Here is a 16,312-nt window from a genome sequence, read left to right as displayed (position 1 = left end):
TCTTACAGCATTGTAGTGGCTATTAGAAGTCCTGCTGCTACGTGAGGGCAAGGAGTGAAGATGAGACCTTGCTTGTTCATTTGAGATAGATGTTAAAAATCAGTTGTGTTCCTTCTGTATGCTGGCAAACTGCCAGTCCTTTATGTAAATTCTCCCAACGATTTGCCCGAGCATCAGGTGTACTGCGCACAAACAGAGGTGGAAGCAGGATCCTAAGATTCGCCATTTAAATTCTTTGTAGTAAATGTTTTAAGAATATGTGCTAATGAAAGTTTATAACGTATGCTGGTTAACACGATTTTACATTTTGCAACTGTCACCGATTAGTTCCAGACTTTCAGCAAATTACCAGTTACTGAGAAAGACGTGTTCTAGCAGTTCAGTTCTTTGTAAGAACAAAGGGTTGCTCTGGTGGTCATTTTTTCTTCTCTTTCAGAGAACTCTGGACAATGTAAGATTCAGTTAGCAAGTCAAAAAAAAAAGTTTTGAGTATATGCACAAACAGGTTTTAAATACTGTAACATTAATCTGTATGCCCATAGTTTGCTCCCTAAAGCTGTTCATATCCATTTTTCTACCCAGCGTGGCTCACCTTGAGCATTTAAGTTAATGCTTCATAGTTAATAAATAATACAAAGGATGCAATTAACTTCATTTTGATCAAAATATTTATTGAGCTGTTTTATCTCAGTATCTATTACACTAGAAGTTACCGTATTTAGTTGGAAATATGTCTATGCTTTACCAAGTATAAAGATTTCTTAATTACACCAAATGCAAAACTGAAGACAATTCTTTTTGTCCTTTTGGCCATGTTTATCTTAGTGTCTAACATTAAAACAAATGTCAAGCTGCTCTAGCCAAGTGCAATTACAGATTAATATGTCTAAATAAAACAAAATATAATATCAGAACCTAAAGTTATATTAGTACAGAGATATAGAGAGCAATTACAATCATTAACTTCCTCTGAGTATACGTTACACTTTTCTTATAAAAAGCAGTTTAGCCTACAAGAAGCATCATGTTTCTTTGATCTGGCACACAGACCTTAGCATTTTAAAAACAGGAAAGTAACAAGATAACAGCAAGAAAGATGCATGACAGATACCCTTCTTACAGCAAAGGAGTCCTGGTTTGATCTTTCAGCCACAGGTCACCTTTGCTAATCATTGTTTCCCTGAAGAATCATAAAAGATGTTATTAATTTTTTGTCCATTCAAATACAGTATTCAGCCAATTAATATTATTAGGAATAATAATTAAAAAAAAGGACTTAAGTGGCAAAATACACAGTATGAAGACCAAACACTTGAAAGCAATAATCTCTGAATATTTGATAAGCTAGGTTTTGTTAGTAAAATTATCCCACAAACAGAGACAGCAAGTATGTTCACAAAAGACAATTCATGCAAAACCACTTAGTAACCTAAGAAAATGACATGATTTCCATGAATTATTTTTAAGCTTAATTTTGTTTTATTTAATGGTATTATGAAAGGCAAGAAAATAACAGTGCATTACTCTCCACGTTAGTATCTCCAACATAAACCAATCAATTTTACATGATGCAAAATTGCTAATACTGTTATTGCTGTCCTTCATCATAACTCAGTGTCATTTTATTCGTCTTGCCCCTAAGATATGACCTCTTCTGTGTATATCCCCACCTTTTTCCACAAGTCCCCTGAGTGACAGAATCTCATCCTAATCCCATTTCCATTTAGATGTTATAGAAAAGCATCTGTAGACCTCAGAGGGAGTAAGTAATCATAATGGAAAGATAATAATATGTTTATGAAATCTGGATTTTATAATAGCAAATTGAAAAATTACGATAGTATTTCAAGCCACTGAAGGTCAATGTTACTAAGAGTGTAAAACTGTCAATCAAGTGTTTTCAAACTTTCACAGTTCAGGCTGTATTTTAATACATAACTGTTTCAGAGAGCACCTCTCTTCTGAGGCGATTCCTCTGCTACCTGGTGATCACGTAAATCTGGTGGCAACAGTTGTAATGATGCCTTTTTTCACTGCAATCAGAACAACTCGATAGTCTAAAAGCTATGCCAGAAGCGTAAGTATCTGTATCTGATCAGAACCCACTGACGAACGGTGAAACTTAACCAAGGTCCTGGACAAAAAACTAGTATTTAAACTCTGTCCTCAGCGGATTAAGGGGTTTTCCTCTCTTAAGCTTCAGTTTTTCACTGCTTGAAAGCACAACACAGACACAGTAGCAGCCATTGGGACTAGATTGAACTTTCTGTGACTAAACCCTCAGGCTGTGTTTGTGATTTGAAAGAGGTTTTCTTGTACATCTCCAGCTGAATGGCTGGCTCATTGTTGTAAAAGATACTTCTGTTCTTCCGTTCGCCCTGTTCCTGGCCGTGCAGCCCCTTCTCACCTACACCCATTCCAGTTCCTGATTTCCTTGTAAACTGGATTTGTTTGTTTGCTGATTAAAAACTGATCGCTTTTTTCATGAATTTGTTTTAGGCTGGCCTGGCTTGCTGAAGCTGCGATGTAAGCACTAGAGCTAACATGAAGAAAACATCAGGAGGACACATCCACAACCTGCACTACTCTCTTTGGAAATAGCGAGGTCTTAGATCAGCCACTAAGAAGAGCACAGGTGAGAACCACCAGGCTTCCCATAATAGCACAGTCCTAATCCACTGCCTGTTATTGGCAGTTTGCATGTATCCCCCTTGCTTTGTTTTATGCACAAAATTTTTGCTACAAAATATTTGTAGTGATTAGTGTAGAGTTGTCTTACATTATACTTTATTTCTGGGTATTTAAAATCATTTTACATGGTTAAGTAAGCAGTGGATATTTTAAAATGTCTTAGGTCTAGAGGGCTATCAAAGCTCACATTCATCTTCGTACATATATACAAAATCTTGGCACTCTGTTTGGCAGATGACCCAGTGAAATGACTGATGTATAAACATTAATGCATTCACATAAATTAACTTCTGTGCATAAAGTACAGACACTTTAAGCCCAATTACATCGTCTCGAATTGTACAAATACTCCCTTTGCAGGCAGTGGCAACACCAGAAGATGAAGCCAATCCATATGTTGTATTGATTCTAAAGACACAAGAGTAATCCCTTTCCAACCTTGCAGAGCACAAACTCTTGGAGATCTTCCAAGCAGCCAGATGAAAGTTGCCTTTCAGAACCAGGGAATGTATGTTGTTAGAGATTCCAAAAGATTCTGGGCCAAAATCTGGCCTTGCTTTTGTAGGTGTCAACTGAGAATATTTCAGTGGAGGTGTGTATATATGTACATCAATGTAAATACAAAACCGATCATTATGTTGCAAGACAGAGTCTAATATTGATGTCCTAAGAAAATCAAATTGTAGATGAAAACATTGTGTTGTACCAACTAGAAGTTTATAACCCCCAAAATATTTGACAGACACTTCATGATAGCTTTGATCCAGGTCAGAATCCTCAGATTTCTGTGTAGCTGAATCAAAGCAGCACTGAGGTTGAAGTGTTAGTAAATGACATTGTATTCCTATTGTGTTAAGATGCATTGTTGACTGGCTATGTCCCAACCCTAGTGTCCATTGTGATCAGTGTTTTCTAGCACAATAAGATAAAAATGCTCATATTATCCAAAATGAGCATGGTCGTGAAGACAGAGACATATTGCTGATCATCGTTTGTCCTATATTTTCAAGGCTTCTTCACAATGAATTTAGAAAGCTTACATAATGAAAGTAAATTTTGAAGTGCAACTAAGTGTTTTTATAGATTTCAAGGTGAAATAAGAATGCAAAACAAAGGCTGTAAATTTATATGTGTTTTTAAAGTCATTCTGTATTCCCCTTTGTTGGTAAGTGCAAAGTATACCAAACACTAATTTTAAGAACACAAAGGTCAGAAAGGTTGCCTAGTACATTACAAATGTACTTAATTACTTTTAATTTTTGAACCATTTGAAAGAGTTGCCTGAAAACTCACAGAAAATCCAGCCATTTTTCATGGATAGCAGTCTATAAATCAGGGCAAATCCATTCTGTGTCTTAGAAAGGAAGTTGAATACTTACTATTCTGTCTAAATTTAGAGTTGAATGTGGTCAGGGCCTTAGAAATTCATTGTGTCTGCATATGTACCTCAGGAAGAAAGGTAGTGTTTGTCTAGATTGTTTTTCAAGCCAGTATATGCGACTCCAGTGCTTTTATGGAAAGCAAAAAGTTTACATTATCCACTTTATTACATTCAACTTTATAATAGTTTTAAGTAAATGCATAAGGAGAGCAGACTATAAAAGTAGAGAGAACACTGTGCAGAAATTAGAAAGAAAAAAGAAAAATACATAATGTATGATGTAAAAAGCAACAGATAAAGAAAATTAAAAGGATTTTACTAGAGAAAAACAATTTCATTTTATTGTAAAGCTCTAAATGAATAAAATAAAGTCTTTGAATGTGAAGATGATTAAAAAGACAAAATCATTAGCTAAAGATATTTACAAGTTTAGACTTTCATTTTGATTGTAATTTTAATTAGCTGGACACTGGGGGGGGATGAAAATGAAAGCCTACATCATCTACTTACTCTTTAAATTGCATTCCACCTTAATTTTCTGCTCTTCAGTTCTTAATTTTCCTCTATTTTTGTTCTAAGTAATCCGGTTATCAGAATAAAGTGATTTTCTCACAGCCAGGTTTAACATTCAGTGTTTGAGTCTGTGAACCAAAAGTTCACCCCACTGCTTCAATTTTTATTCTTTCAATAGCAGAAACTCTCCAGGAAACTTTTCCAGTCTTTTGTCTGTACAGCAGGGTTCTTTATGTACACATGACAGTTATGTAGCTAATAACAAAGGATTCTATTTTAAAAATAATTACATTCCATTTACACAGTTTCCCACGGAATTTACTCATAAAATGCAGGATGCACCAAAAGATTAAATGCCATTTTCCTGTTCATTAAAGCCATTTTTCTAAATGTAGCTGAGTTGTTTGCTTTTTTGTCTTGGAAGAACCACATACCCAAGAAGTGGTTAGAGTCAGTTTATTCTTAAACAAAAGAGCTAATTACATTTAGGGTGTGTCTGCAGCATACATTTAACTTGCAGATTTGCATCCTAATCTCAGTCAATGGCCAGATACTGCTTTCTGAAACAGCACTGCTGGATGCTGAGGTCATTGTTGACCTCTAACTGTCCTTTCTATGCCAAAAAGGGCTTCCTCAAGTGGTTTGTCTAGGTGAAGAAACACAGTGGATCCTGCTTCTGGCAGAGCCATCCAAATTGATTTAAATACTTGATTAAAGTGATTGAAGAAGATTATGATGCCTTTTCCAAAAAAAACTCTGGAAACAGAAATCCAGAGCTGAGATAGGTGCTGCAGGTATGTGAGCAACAGTCTAGTTAGCGTGTGAATGTCTGTCTATGTGAAGGATTCCTCACTGTTTTTGCCTTCCCCTGAACACTTCATGTTGTCCAGTAATATGGGATTCTTCTGCAAGTTGACTTGTAGGATGACTTGTGTTGCCCCACAAGGAAGAGCTGTGGAAAGGGCATAAAGGGCCTATTAACACGTTAGGGTATTAATCTGCACTGAAAATAGGTTTTATAGAAGAGGGAGCAAACCTGTATTTCAGCCCATGACCTAGCCAGATTAGCTGATCTGAGCTAGAAGTATCTACACTGCAACTGATGTTTTCTTTTAAAGGTCAGCAGAGGAGTTAATACTTTTCTTCAGTAAGTACTTGCTCCTTTCCAAATAATGTCTCTTAGGAACAATTCAGTCCCGAGAGTTGTTATATACTGTTATTATAGGACTTGATTAGTTTTAGCTGGCTAAAAATCAGCAAGCATAGTTTGATCTTGACAAGATCATTTCATCTCATTGTTTAAAAGCAGTTCACTCACAGGCCCCCATTTCAGGGAGGAACACAGATAGTCACTCAGGCCCTTTCTGGAAGATGGTTTACACTGAATATATAAAAATCTTCAGTGTAACCTACAAATAAGCTCTCTTTTTAGAGTCATTTTAGTTCAGATCAACAATGTGCTTTTGAACCAAATCTCTGATCGTCCCTATATTCTGTACTTTGATTCACATCACAGTGTAGTATTGACGCACATGAACTAAGTACCCTTTGGATTAAACTCAAGTAGACAATGCGGTGGTGCACCCCAGATGCAAATGAGCATTCAGTCAATTGAATATGACTACCACTAGTCTAAAGTTAAAAGAAAAAAAAGAAAAAAAAAGGAAAAGTGGCATGGACATCACGTCTTCATTACCACCTATTTTGCTTTGTTACCACTCCTCCTGGTTTGCGAATGCTGCTAATGTGGGCGTAAGTTTAAGTATCATCTACCTCAACTTCAGCACCTCCCTATTTCTAGTGGTACTCATCTCCATTTTATAGAATTAGATGTTCATCACGTAGTCACCCTCTCCCAGCTATCTCTAATAAGTTCAGACCTCTGCCGAAATACAGTTGTCTGTTCCCTGGGCAGAACAGTCAATTGCAAGTGTTACATTTAAAACCAAAGGTCCAATTACAGGACCAATTTATGATCTCAGTTGAGCCAATATAAATCTGATATAGTTCATTGACTTTAACCTGACTGCAGTAGCTTTATTCCCGGTTTGCTCATGTGTAATAAAATTGAGTTCAGACAATGGCTTTGATCATTACTTTTTAAAGAATTAACTAGTAACCTAAGTTGCAATACAGAGTCCTTCCACCTTTGAAGCAAGACTTCATAATTATCACTTCTGGGTCAAAAGCATATATTCAGTCCAATGGTGCTTCAAGGAAATGAAGTGTCTAAGGATTTTGCATAAAGAGTTGTGAGGTGGGCACGTGGAGATACTAACAAAGCTGTCTAGAAATGAGGACTGGTCATCTGGTAGGGTACGCACACACACACACACTACACAGAAATACAAAAAGAAAAAAAAAGCAAAAAAAAAGCTCTACCCAAAATAATAGATAAGGTTAATTTAGTTTACACAGGTGTGCTGTGTAAGTATTATGAATTTTTGAGGCTTTCATTTGGCCAGGTTTGGTGGAATTCTCCAAAGGAGAGGTTCACTATGCAGAATCTGCAAAGGCTATGTTTCTGCAGACTGAGTATTTTCAACAGCCAAATAGAGAACAGGCATTTTAGAGTGTCAGTGCTTCCATTGCTTCCATCCTATTTGGGGGGGGGGGGGGGGGGGGGGGCACATGTGGTAACTTAGCATTGTCAAGCTAATATCTGTATAGCAGGAACACAACCCTTCAAGAGTTATTTAAAACACTTAACAATAGGCTTTTGCTCTGTATTACTCAGCAGAAGAGCCTGTCTGTCTTTTGTGACTAATGCAATTTAGCAAGGCAAATCTCTGTAGACAAAATTTAGATTTTTTCCCCTAGTTCATTCCCTTATTCCTGTAGGAGCATGGAAAATTTCTGGGTGTAACATTAGATATGTAATAGAAACTTCAATACAGTTTAAAAGAACAAAATGCAAACAACAAAAGAAATCCTACAGATTGGAAGAAAATCCCATCGCATTTTTGTGCATTTTTCAGAATGTGGTTTAAAAACCCAGGTAGGCACATATGGCTCCATAGCATGCAATGCTATTGAATAAGCAAGCACCAGTACTATATAGTCACTTTTTAAATGGAACTTAAAATATTTTTTCAAGTTTTAGGGAAAGAGTTCCCTAAAAGATGCTAGATATTTAGCATTTATATCATCCTTCCTCTCCTGCTATTGTTATTTTTTTCAAGTTCTTTATCTTCTATCTTTCTGGAATTTCATTAACAATAGTACACATTTTAACTTTTTTTTTAAAAAGAACTTTTTGTAGTTCAGGTATCTTAGATGTTGGCAATAATTCAACATCAGTACTATTTTTAGTTTTTCCACCGTATTCTTGGCATTTTCTCAGAGTCCAGGGAGTAGTTTGTATTTCAGTGTTTCCCAGTGCTTTAAAAACTAGCAGAAATCTGTCAAAGGAAAGATACAGCAGCGGAGCTCTCTTTTGAGCTCTCACAACCAGCCTAGTCCCCTGCTTCCTCTGATAACTATTTGTGAGCTGCCAGAAAAGAAAGGAACATACTCTCATGGATAACTTGCTTATGTTAAACAGTCCAGTTGAAGTATGATTAGCCATTCCCCATTTTCAAAAAAGAAGAGTCACTTGAGAAGATATTTAAGTAAACATATAGTTTGGGAATTTATTTCAGAGTTCTCCAGGTCGAGCTTCCTCAGGGGAGCTCTGATCTAGAATTCTTTAAGATTTATGGAGATCCCACTTTACTGTATTGAGCTTTATTTTTATCAAATTAACAGAAAATGCAAATGAAGAAACACTCTACTCAGTCACCTGCTGCAAAATAGCTACAGATAACTGATTTTCAGAGTCAGTGACTAACTTACATAGGAACAAATGACTAACTTCAGACAGGAAATGCTAGATCTAATAAAGCATGTGGGGACTTAAGGCATGATTAAAACAGAATTCAGACATCTAAATGTAAACTGACATAGCCTATATTAAGTATATAACAAATAAACATGCATCAACTAAAGGTGAAACTCATAACATTGAACAAAGTTTTCTTACCTAAAAATCAGACTCTTCTACAATGCAATCTCACACAGTACTATCAACTTCTGAACGTATGGTAGCCCTGGGTTTATCTTTGCATCTTTGAATGCTTTGAATTAGTCTCAGGTGCAGGAATTACAGAAAGAAAACATGCAGAGACACAACTTTTTGAAGAAACAACAAAACTAAAACAGGTTTAGAGAATTATCCATCAAATTACATTTTTAAGAGTGGCTATTAAAATGTTGATGAAAAACTATAAGATGATGAGTCAGGGACACTAAACAACTGAATGCATGGGTTCTACAGGATATTACACTAAGTACTAAAAATTTCACTTTATAACCCAGTGTGATTAAATAGCATACTGCTGAAAATGCAGATGTTATACTACTATACTTAAAAAAAAAAGCCTTTTAAAGTTGTTTCTAATTAAGTCATGAAAGATCACAAAGAAAAGGGAGAGAGGCTTTGCTAAGAGTGTAGCCATATGGAAGGACTAGGTTTTGAGGCTGATCTTTGAAGTTTCATTCTTCAAACTACGTGGCCTTGAAGCCACTGAGAGCTCAAAAGACCTGATGGTGAAACTGGGAAATGTTGCAGTTCTGTTGTACTACTCATTAATGAGTGTGAGCTGCTTATAAGGGAGCATTATTATTAAGGAAAATCTGTTTTTAGAATGACCTTGGACTCATATTTCCAAGGTAGCTAAAGAGAAAGTAACATTCACAGAACTAAAGATTCTTGCCAGATGTGTAACATTCAAATCTCAGTTAAGCACATTTTAAAATGGTAGTGATGGTGATTGATAGAAAAAGTCAAATATTCCACCTACTTTTCAAAACAGAGCCTTTAATATAAAATAAAGCATGAGGAAGGACAGCAGGGTTTATGAAAGCAATCATTTGTATATGGGATTTTTTTTTTAATAATCCTGACTTCTTAGGCATTAGGCAAGAAACTCTGAACTAAAGAAAAGTGTGAGCTTTCTGTTTATGTTTTATATGCGTTAGAAGCTCATGTCAATAAGTATTAAAATACTCCATAACACATTTGAGATTGCACATCTTGCTTAATACCAAAAAAAATCAGTAAGGATACCTCTGTAATAGTGTCTTCTGTATTCCAAAGGCTTTTCTTCTGCCATTCAACTCACTGTCATGATTTTTTGTCTGAAGAAAGCTCTTAACCATAGCAAATTATGGATGAATATCTTCAGGTATGGGAACAAGCCCATCAGTCTTTATCAGGTCTCCTTTTTTCTGGGGTATTCCATCCATACATGTAAATCCATTTTTAGAGGGTCAGGTCTGGGTCTTTTTCACTATTTTCTTCTACATTACTAAATTCTTCTAGGCTGACCAAGAAGTGTGTTTCTGTTCAGTCTAATGTTCTGTGTCCCTTACAGAAATCAAACATCCTGATTTGGGAGTTGATCATCTTCACTTCTCAGCAGGTCAGTAGTTATTACCTGATTCCACTCTGTCCACATCCTCCAATATATGAGTCAAGACATTCATAAAAATCAGGCGCTGGTGGAATTGTGAAACATACGCATTCTTGCGCACCTCTTCTGAAAAAAGAGTTGAAGGAACAAATTCTTTATAGTGTTGGTCTTGCAGGCTCCTTAGCTGATATCCCAAACTAAATGCTCTCTTGCATTTTTGAGTTCTAGATGCGATCTCTTCACCTCATCTTCTAGGGAGCTATTTTAGGTAGATTGCATTATTCATGTCTTTCTTATCTCTGAAGTTTTTGTATTTTTTGTTTGTTTGTTTGTTTGTTTTAGTACAATGACTGTAATATTAACCCAGTTAGCAGTGTGTGAATTGACACAAAATGATCCAGCCTTCTGGTGGAGTTCAACTTATATTCTATCTCTGAACGTTACATGGGTTTTATGTGGAACATCTACTCCAGAAAGCACATTGGCTCCTATAGCGGTGTGATACATTATAGATTTCATGCAGCCCAATCCATTAAAAGCTTCATCAGTTTCATTAACTGTAGTTTGTACATCCATTGCGGAAGACAAATTTGTTTGATCATATGCATTTGTAGTTAGCTGTTATATCTAAGAATGTTTCCCCTTCCACTCTTTTTAACTCTAGCCAGTGGCATCCCCTCTGTAGAGAGAACAGTTTGGCTTCATCTCCTGAACATTTTATTTTCTCACTTTATTTGAGCATTGTGTGGCTGTTGGTTTTTCTTCATATTTTTACCATTATTACATTTCACATACCTCTCCAAACATGTAGCCTTTATTTCTAGCATTGCAAACTAGTATTTCAAGGGTCTGGTTTGAATATTTATATAGAAACAGAATAATTAACTCTGTTTCTTCATAGCCATCTAAACTTGGCTCTCTGAGTGTATCCCCAGGCATGTCATTTGCTTTTGTAAACTTCAAATTTTTTTGCTGGACAAAGAACAATTTGTAAAATCATAACGATATACAGTAAGATGTTCATTCTCCAAACAAGTACATGGAAACCGAAATTAATCAGATCTTTTTTATTTTCACAAGATTTTTTAATATTTAGATAGTCTATATTTATTTAAAATGTTGTTATGTTTCTTCTAGAGTTGCCATTTTTCATTAAATGAAAAATATCCACGACCATTCTCCGGTGCCTCTAGATTTTTTATAAAGAGCAAATAATTTTATAGGGAAATAAAAGACCTGAAAAAGATAGAATCTTCCTCACAATATATTTTAGCTGCAATTAAAAAGCAAAAATGAATAAAATTGTTTTGGTCCACTCTTCTGAAAGTTCCGTGTGTGGGCTGTCATCTAGAATATTCTGCATTTTCATGTTCATATGCAAAACACTGTTTAGTGATCTTTTCATGATGCTGATTTTAAAAAGAAATACTTCTGTACCAAGATCTTTCTAGGGTAGATCAATATTTCTTTGATTTTTTTTTTTAATTATTCAGCATTTTCCAGCTATTTCTGGTTGCATGGAAATATACAACAGGTTTTGGAACATTCTGGCCCTATGACTTGCAACAGTGTAGGTGATTTTTCTCCCTTCTGATGTTTTTCTACAGTACTTCTTCCAGGAGAATGCTTCAACTGCTTCTGGGGTTGCAGAGTTCCTTCCAGGATGAAGAACAGTAGTAAGTTCATTTGGTCTACTTTTCCAAGATTCCATTTATTTCTGACACTACATAATTAGAACAAGTGGTGATTAAAAACTCTCCCCAAAACTAATCTCCTGCTTTGATTCAGAAACTTGGATCAAGGTCATGACAAGCTATACTCCTCTCACATCTCATACTGACTCTAATGGATCCTGGACAAAATTCTAGAGTTGATAAACCTTAAAAAGGCCTGTCTTCCAGGACAGTGTAAGTTTTCCCCTTTTAAAAGACAAAACAAAACAGAAATTCCAATCATTTAAACAGAAATTCATTGCAAAAATTAGCTATGTTCAAGATAGGCATCCTAAAACATTTGATATTTTAAATCTATGGTAAATGCCAAGAGCATTTTTACTGTCCTCTGTACATTACCTCCTTTGGACCATTTGCCTTTCAAAGGACTAGTAAACCTTAATTTTCTTTAGCAGCTTTGAATGGATTTTTATTGTTTCTTACCACAGCCTTTCAACTCTAGTAATTTGAAAACTAAATATGAACTGCAAAACTCAATCAATTCTGTAGTATTCTTTTAATATCAATTTTTATATAATTAGCCCCCAAAATGTGTTCAATTACTGACAATTATTCTTATGCACTTTGAGGGACAACACTAATTTCACACTTAGCAGCATTTTAAAAGGAAGGTGATTCAAACACTATAGAAAAAAGTTCCTCTCTCAAGAGCTGCATAGCATTATTGCAGTCTTTATGAGAAAAATATGATTCCACTGTAGTACAATACCAGAATTCAGATTTTACAAAAACACGCAAGTATATGCCGATTACGTTTGTCAGGTGATTCATGTTAATACTCTTACAATGCTAACTAGGTCTATTATAAGCATGGTTGTGTACTTTTTACACCAGTAAAATTATGGGAAAATACACAGAAATTGATAGGCCAGATTAAGACTAATGATTAGAGGGATGTAATCAGAATCTCTTACTTACAGATTCCTTTCTTTTAAATTGCCTGACAGGTATTAGAAGCATCCATTTTGGTATTTAGGAAGGTTAAACCAATATACCTACATGGTATTTTACAGCCTTATCTGCATTCTAAATCAGTTTGTATCTGCAAGCTAGTTCCAAGCCTGCGTCCATATACTAATCTTAATGTGTTGCAGAGCTTGTGCTAATAGACCCAATTTCATAGCTTGCTTTTTAGATGGGGCTCAACTCTCCACTGAAGTGCCCAGCACAGAGGTGACCTGCCTTCAGCTGAAATTATGGGTGAAAAAAAATGATGTATTTTTGCAAAAAAAATTCCACACCTGTAGTTGCTCTATCCAACAGTGGGAAGTAAAGTAGAATATGAAGTACAATAGCATTTAATTTCACATTGACACCATGCATGTAATGCACTGTGCTATGTGATGCTTAGCCATTTGTTGTACCCCATGAACTCTTTTTTCCCCAGTGAAAAGCCGTAACGGGTTGGCTCTAGAACACAGGACATAGTTTGGCTGTGCTTCTTTATGCTTTAATGCGATTGGTAGTGTGAACAGTAATGAAAAAAATGTACAATCACAAGGGCAAATGCCATCCTTGGGTTTTCCCATATGCAGGTATATGATGTGTGTGTAGGATATTGACTAGTATTAGCAACATCTAATAAAAGACTGTTTAAATGTAATAGACTGCAAATTGTAAACTTGTGTAAAATATTACTATATAGCTTTAGTTTTAGGATAATTGCAAATTGCTGAGAAATCTGTGCCTCTTGTGAGTACAAGCTGCTAAGGAGTCCTTCTGAGCTGTGTTTTGAAACTATTGCAAAGAAATAACGTAGAAAACATGAGGTTGTAATCATCCCATAAGAAGACCATTTACATTCCCTGAACTCATCTTGTGCTATGTCAGAAGAGGAAATAATGTTGTGGTGAAGAGGAAAGGTGTGTGTTAAGAATTTGTGTCCCTGAGAGAGTAACAGCATCCGGAAAGAGGGACCAATGGGCAAGGCATCTCTGTGCTGCTTCAAGCGATACCGTATTTACAGGCTGAATGAATGAGCTCTGTTCTCTGAAAATGTTCATACCTGTCTGGCCTCCAGCTAAATGGAGTGTAAGGCAGATACCAGACAAGCAGCAGCTTCCAGAAGCTGCCTTAGCGTTCAATCTCAGATATTTCTAATACACTTTCATATCAAACCCTGGTGATCTCGAACTGTTTCAAGGTACATTCCCTCAGTTTATAAAATCATACGTTTTCTCATCTATCCAGCCTATTCTTTTTCTCTGTCCACTAAGAAAACATGTGGAAAGGATTGGTGATATCATTATGGAGCTATGGTAATGATTTACAGCTTCTGTTTCAGAGAGGTCATTGCAACTATCAGTCACTTTGTAAGGACAAATTATTTTTGTTATATCTATGTTGTTGTTGGACTCTTTGATGGATCTTGTGGCAATTGGACATTCTATTTATTTATGTGCATATTTTTAAAAGGTTGTCAGTAGAGCTGTGAGCATTGACTGGGTACTCTTATTATAGAGTAGTAAAAATCCAAATAAAGAAATAAATCAAATGACACCTTCCTCAAATGAGAGTTACAAAATGGAGCCAACAGATATTGATAAGTAGCAGTCTTCAGAATATCTACTAAATTATCTAGTATGTGCTATGAAGTTTAAGCACAGAAGACATGAAAACAGAAGAGTTATTGTTAAAACAGCACGCAGACACTTAACAACAAAAATAACAACCTTTTGTTGGCAAATGACAGCCAATCTTAGCTCTAGTGTATATCTCAATGATATGAAGGAAAGTAATAGAATAAATAAAATGATACACATTGCAACTTCCCAAACACTCTCTGAATAGCTGAAGAATAAAGACTAGTAACTAAATTCCTGCAAAGGATACATACAAGGTTATTTTATTTTAAACGTAAACTTCAAATACAGTCCTACAAGCACCGTTAGGTGTAGTGCTTTGGTTGTTAAGATTTCAGTTTTCACTCAAATTTCAGGTGAAAAGCTGCTTTAAACCTCTATAATCATGATGTTAAGGTGAATCAAAGCTAGTCCATGGTACTAAGTGTGATAACCAGTTGCAGGTTTTGCAGGATCTTGTAGTGGGTTGGTTGACATATTTTGCAGAAAGCTGAGGTATATCTTCTCACCCTTTTATGGCATACTAGTGCTATTATATGTCACCAGGAAGAAAGTTAGAATATTATAAAACCATAGGAGTCAACCGGATCATGCCAGTGACTACTCAGGGAACGTGAATGGCAACACAAGAATGTAATAATAAAAGGAAGCCCCAGATCATGCTTAGTCAGCAGCAATAGAAAAAAAAAAGCCTAGCCTGGGGAAAAGAGGTGCACCTTGAGGACATACGTAAATTATGACTCAGAGGTTAAGTAGGATCTGTCTTTGGGGAAAAAGAGGAACTGTGCATGTATAAACCCATCTTTGAAAAGTATATTAAAATGTGTCCTAGTCCAAAGCCCACTGAAGACCATCATTTTTTTTCTGCTGACTTGTGAGTCTTTGGATAATTTTCTTGGAGGTGACACAGTCAGCCTCAGAAGCTCAGAAATAAGACTGTGGAAGAATATGATTTCTGCAGTATTCCACAGTTTGTATAGATACAGTATTGAAAACAATCTCAGTGCTGTTAGCAATGCTTAACAATCCACAACTTTCCAGCAGTAGTTATCCTCCCCAAAGTGAATAATGCCTATATGAATTAGGGGAAAAAGTATTTATAACACACACTGTATTGACTCTGACAAGGGCTTTTATAATTTAGCAGATATCTAGTATGCATTTTAAAATTAGGTCATTCTAATCTAGCTAATTGCAGTATTTTTTAGCATGGTAGACCAATCCAAACTACTATGTGAATAATGTCTTTTTTAAAATTTAGCTAAACATTTTATGTATTTACTTACATAAGAGTTCTCTAAGGATATGTTTTACTGGTTCACATAGCCTCAACAAACATTTTAAAGCTGAAAAACTGAAATATAAAATTCACGGAGTGTAAAAGGTCTGAATAAAACTGCCAGAGCACAGAATCTCATAGCGAAGACCGAAGTTGTATTGTGAACTCATCCGCTTTTGTTTACCTATTGCAGTGCTTTTGGTATATATCAAAACAATATGTACAGCAATACCTAGGTACAACACAGTGAGTTAATAATGGAGCTTCAGTCTTAACTGTGAATTCCCGTGCATTAGTTTGTATATTGCCGATATAGATGGGGCTTTGTGGTTTAATACATAGCAGCACATAGAGTGTCAGCTGGAAATCCATTTCACAGTTGTGGAACAATATACAGAATACAATAAACCCATTCCCACCTTCCCATTCCTTTCTTACAGTAGGAAGCCAACATTTAGAAACCCATAGCAAACAAACACCTGCTAAGCATAAATCACAGGCATGAACACAGCACTGGACAAGTTCAGGGAGATATGATGGGAGAAAAATCCATGAAGAACCTTAATATTCATTAGGAAAACCTAACATTTATTTCACAAACTGACAGGTGGCCAGCGAATCGACTTCAGAACAGCCATAAAGAGAGAACTGGTTATTATGCTAGTAAAATTTAAACAGCA

General features: G+C 35.8%; 1 protein-coding gene across 1 annotated transcript in view; it reads left to right on the top strand.

Annotated features, from left to right (window-relative positions):
- Nucleotides 1-16,312, top strand: part of LOC308193336 (uncharacterized protein) — a 440,865-nt gene that overhangs the window by 1,045 nt on the left and 423,508 nt on the right. Inside the window, exons 2-4 of the mRNA XM_080587926.1 lie at nucleotides 2,500-2,635; nucleotides 10,000-10,047; nucleotides 11,646-11,714. The gene's annotated coding sequence lies outside the window, so the exon portion shown is untranslated. The remainder of the gene's footprint in view (nucleotides 1-2,499; nucleotides 2,636-9,999; nucleotides 10,048-11,645; nucleotides 11,715-16,312) is intronic.

The sequence above is a fragment of the Anser brachyrhynchus genome (genome assembly GCF_964034855.1).
Source record: "Anser brachyrhynchus genome assembly, chromosome: 3".
In the NCBI taxonomy this organism is placed as follows: domain Eukaryota; kingdom Metazoa; phylum Chordata; class Aves; order Anseriformes; family Anatidae; genus Anser; species Anser brachyrhynchus.
The sequence above is the reverse complement of the archived record's forward strand: the minus strand, read 5'-3'. Positions and strand labels throughout refer to the sequence as shown.